The sequence below is a fragment of the Otolemur garnettii genome, unplaced genomic scaffold, assembly GCF_000181295.1.
Source record: "Otolemur garnettii isolate 467f Iridium unplaced genomic scaffold, OtoGar3 scaffold00112, whole genome shotgun sequence".
In the NCBI taxonomy this organism is placed as follows: Eukaryota; Metazoa; Chordata; class Mammalia; order Primates; family Galagidae; genus Otolemur; species Otolemur garnettii.
In genome coordinates this window covers 815,862-821,142 of record NW_003852507.1, presented here as the reverse complement: position 1 = coordinate 821,142, position 5,281 = coordinate 815,862, and positions in this window count along the sequence as shown.

The following is a 5,281-nucleotide window of genomic DNA, read 5'->3' as shown; positions in this document are numbered from 1 at the left end:
TTTTTTTTTAGAGACAAAGTCTCTCACTTTGTTGCCCTTGGTAGAGTGCTATGGAATCACAGCTCACAGCAATCGCCAGCTCTGAGGCTCAGGCGATTCTCCCACCTCAGCCTCCTGAGCAGCTGGGACCACAATGCCTAGCTATTTTTTGTTGCAGTTTGGCCAGGGCTGGGATCGAACCTGTCACCCTTGGTATGGGGCCGGTGTCCTACTCACTGAGTCACAGGTGCCACTCATCAAAATAGGAAATTTTATGTTATATATATTTTACCACAATTTTTTGTTTTTCATTGTAGAGACAGAGTCTCACTTTATCACCCTTAGTAGAGTTCTGTGGTGTCACAGCTCACAGCAACCTCCAACTCTTGGGCATAGTCGATTCTCTTGCCTCAGCCTCCCGAGTATCTGGGACTACAGGTGCCTGTCACAACACCTGGCTATTTTTTTGTTGCAGTTCAGCTGGGGCCAGGTTTGAAGCTGCCACCCTCAGTATATGGGGCTGGCGCCCTACCCACTGAGCCATAGGCACTGCCCAATCACAATTTTTTTAGAAGCAGGGTCTTTCTCTGTCTCCCAAGCTAGTTCAAGGGATCCTCCAGCCTTAGTCTCCTGAGTAGCTGGAACTGCAGGTGTGGGCTACCATGCCCAGATAGGAGTTGAGATTTTTTTCTTAGAACTGTGGGTTGTATGTGATGGTGGGTGCCTACAGTCCCAGCCCTTGGGAGGCTGATACAGAAGGACTACTTGAGCCCAGAAGTTGGATCCCATCTTGGGCAACACAACAAAACCCCATCTCAAAAATAAAACAAAGTCAGGCACAAGCCACTGACTTGTTTGCACTGAATGCTGTAATCCTAGCATTCTGGGAGGCTGAGGTGGGTGGACTGCTGGAGCTCAGGAGTTTGAGACCAGCCTGAGAAAGAAAGAGCAAGACCCAATCTCTATTACAAATAGAAAAAATTAGGGCGGCACCTGTGGCTTAGTGAGTGGGGTGCCGGGCCCCATATACCGAGGGTGGAGGGTTTAAACCTGGCCCTGGCCAAACTGCAACAAGAAAATAGCCAGGCATTGTGGCGGGTGCCTGTAGTCCCAGCTACTCGGGAGGCTGAAGCAAGAGAATCAACTAAGCCCAGGAGTTGGAGGTTGCTGTGAGCTGTAGGACACCATGGCACTCTACCAAGGGCAATAAAGTAAGACTCTGTCTCTACAAAAACAAAAAATTAGGCAGTGTTGTGGTAGGTACCCAGTCCTAGCTGCTCAGGATGCTGAGGGAGGAGAATGGCTTCAGCCTAGGAGTATGAATAAAAGTTTTAGGTTGTGGTAAGCTAGGCTAACACCATGGCACTCTAGCCTGGGCAACAGAGGGAGACTCTATCTTAAAAAAAAAAGATACACACACATGCTAGAGTTATCTGAAATTGCTGTCACCTTGGCACCATGTGCCTGCCTAATAGACATTCTTAGGTTCTTGCACAGATGTTTCCAGAATTGTCTAAGGTTCCAAGAATGTCTGGAAGGCACCTGATTCCTAAACTGATATACATTACCAGAATTACACCTGGCCCTGTCATATAAAGCATGTGCTTTCTGTTGTGCTTCTCTGTGTCACTTCAATCTCACATGTATATATGGTAAAGTGAGTATACCCTGCCCATTTCTCAGAGTTATGGTAAAGATCAAAAGAGGACAGAGTGAGACTCTGTTTCAGAAAAAAAAAAAAATCAAATGAGGTCACAGATAGGAAAGTTTTACTGCATCTTTGTGATACCTGCTTCCTTGTACCTGACCACGGCAAATGCTAGTATTCTACTCTCTCTAGCATCCCCGCAAAAACCATATTATTTATCTTCCAGGAGTTCTTTTCTACTTGTAGTAAAAATCTGTTGTTTTGGTCTTCATAGAATTTCTCCCTCTTGTTCTGGCAAAATGTACCCTACACTCTAGAGACAGAGTCTCACTTTATCGCCCTTGGTAGAAGGCTGTGGCATCACACAGCTCACAGCAACCTCCATCTCCTGGGTTTAAGCTATTCTCTTGCCTCAGCCTCCCAAGTAGCTGGACTACAGGTGCCCACCACAACGCCTGGCTATTTTTTTGTTGCAGTTTGGCCCGGGGCCAGGTTTAAATCGCCACCCTCGGTATATGGGGCCAACGTCCTACTCACCAAGCCATAGGTGCCGCCTGACCCTACATTCTTTTGGGAGAATTTTCTCTCCATCATTCTGTGTCATTTTTGTGGGTCAGTAGCTATGAGCCTCTTCCCACAGAGTGGGCACACAGTTATAGCTAGGGCAATCAAAATATTTCACCCCTTGGAGAAGCAACTGGCCCAAGGAAGGGCTTATGACCCAGGGTCCAAGTTGGGCTATTCAGAGATGTTCACTTTGATTTTATATACTGTTACGTGAGAGTGAGAAACTTCCCTTTGGGCTCAGTGCCTGTGGCTTTCGCGGCTAAAGTGCCAGCCACATACACCTGAACTGGCAGGTTCAAATCCAGCCTGGGTCTGCCAAACAACAATGATGGCTGCAATAAAAAATAGCTGGGCATTGTGGCAGGCACCTGTAGCCCCAGCTACTTGGGAGGCGGAGGCAGGAGAATCGTTTGAACCCAGAAGTTGGAGTTTGCTGTGAGCTCTGATGCCACAGCACTCTACCCAGGGAGACAGCTTGAGGCTTGGTCTCAAAAAAGAAAAAAAAAAGTGGTGCCTGTGGCTCAAAGAGGTAGGGTGCTGGTCCCATCCGCTGGAGGTGGCAGGTTCAAACCCAGCCCTGGCCAAGAAAAAAAAAGAGAAATTTCCCTTTTCCTTTGGGGTCACTAAACTGAGATGATGTAAATCTGGACCTTCTGTGGCCATTCCTTCCACCACCTCCCATTCCCCAGCAAGGATCTCTGCTGCATGTAAATTGCAAGTTTTTCTCAGTATAATCTATGCAAAGTTTGTTTAAACCTCTTCAAGCATGCATATGGTTCATGAGCCCCACATTCTGATATGCTCATCCTCACAAAGTCTCAAATGCCCTCAGATATCTACAGTATTCAGCTTGGCACCTGTGGCTCAAGTGGCTAAGGCGCCAGTCACATACACCTAAGGTGGCGGGTTCGAATCCAGCCTGGGCCCGCCAAACAACAATGATGGCTGCAACTAAAAAAAATAGCCAGGCGTTGTGGCGGGCGCCTGTGGTCCCAGCTACTTGAGTGGCTGAGGCAGGAGACTCGCAGGAGCCCAGGAGTTGGAGGTTGCTATGAGCTGTGATGCCACAGCACTCTACCCAGGGGGACAGCTTGAGGCTCTGTCTCGTAAAAAAAAATATATATATATATATATCTACAGTATTCTAAGATTTCTGTGTTGAGGAGATTTATGAAGAGGAGAAATAAAGGATGAATCATGATAACCATTTACATGGTGCCATTTGATAACTAGATCAGATCTCTGTGCCCTGCTCAGGGGTTTTGGGGCAGCAGGTGAGAGAGAGCAGGGTATGTAAGAAAGGTCACATAGCAGCTAAGTTTAAGTGGTTGCATAAAACCTGAACTTTGAGACCTGGCTCCTGTCCCTAAAGAGTATAACACAACATAGCAGTAAATGAAACGTTTGGTTACAACTGATATTAGAAAGCTTCCAAATTGGTTCATGCCCACTCAGGGACACTGAAAAAGAAAATTAAAAAAAAGAAAAAAGAAAACTTCCTGTGTCTATATGTAGACACTGTCAGTGGCAACATTCGGTGTTGAGTGGCAGCAATGGGAAGGGGAAGCTCCTCAGTCTCCAGGTTTACCAGCTGTCATTGCCTCCCCAATATATACATATAGAACCTTATAACAAAATCCAATTAGAGAAAAATATCCAGAGATTGGAAGCTGAGTGTATTGGAGAGACAGGAAAAGGGAAGACAGAAAGAGACAAGCACCTAGCAAAATTTTTAGTTCCCAGGGCATTAACTTTTCAGTTATAGCATCTAATAAATTTTTTTCCTCCTTAACCTGATTCAAATTGTCACTTTTTTTTTTTTTTTTTGGCTTGCTCTATTACCCTGGCTGGAGTCCAGTGTTGTGATTATAGCTCACTGCAGCCTTAAACTTCTGAGGTCAAGTGTTCCTCCTGTCTCAGCCTCTCAATCACTGGCATTACATATTTGAGCCACTATGCCCAGTTCTTGAACTGTCACTTTGAACCAAAAGACTTCTTCCTAGTATAGTACTACCATCTAGTAAAGTGAAGTTCAAAGAGGAGGCCCAAATAAAATAGCAGCTTATTTTATGTTTTGATTGCCAGCTGTTTATGTTTCATATCCCTTGTGGCACAACTCTGGAAAGAATTGGGGGAGTTTTTTTTAATCCTGGCAGATGACACCCAAAGAGAAGGGCGTGACAAAATCACCAATTGGTCCTGATGATACATTCTAAAAATCTCTCAGTCCACAAACATGCTGTCTAACACTTTTCATAGTCACAGACATCCCAGATAATCACAGTTGTGATGCACTGACTATGGGATGCCTGCCAGAGGGTAGTGTCAGAGCAGTGGGATGAATATTTACCTCCTTACACATATGCAATAATAGCTAACACTTTAAAACTTTTTCCATGGGCTAGGCATAGTGCTAGGCACTTTATATCTAACTTAATTTTCACAAATGCCTGAAGGGGGTAATTTTTGTTTTTGAGAGCCAAAATTTCCTAGTTCTTTATTTTCTTATTTGAAAACCTCTTGAAGCCCTAGAATTATTGCTTGGATTTTTGTTTGCTTTTTTTTTGAGACAGAGTCTCACTCAGTCACCCTGGTATTGAGTGCTATGGCATTATTGCTCACAGCAACCTCAAACTCTTGGGCTCAATTGATTCTCTTGTCTCAGCCTCCCGAATAGCTGGGACTTACAGGCACCTGCCACATGCCAGCTATTTTTAGAGATGGAATCTTACTCTGGCTCAAGCTGGTCTCGAACTGGTGAGCTCAAGCAATCCACACGCTTTGGCCTCCCACAGTGCTAGGATTACCTGTGTGAGCTACTCTGCTAGCCCTATTGCTTGAATTTAAATAGGTACTAAGCTTTATTCCTAAGTTCATTTATTTAGTTTATTAAAGAATGTGACTGAGGCCAGGCTCAGTGGCACATGGCTGTAATCCTAGCATTCTGGGAGGCCAAGGTGGGTGGTCTCACAGGTTTGAGACCAGCCTGAACAAGATCAAGACCCTGTCTCTAGGTTCGGCACCTGTGGCTCAAGTGGTTAAGGCGCCAGCCACATACATCTAAGGTGGCGGGTTCGAATCCCAGCC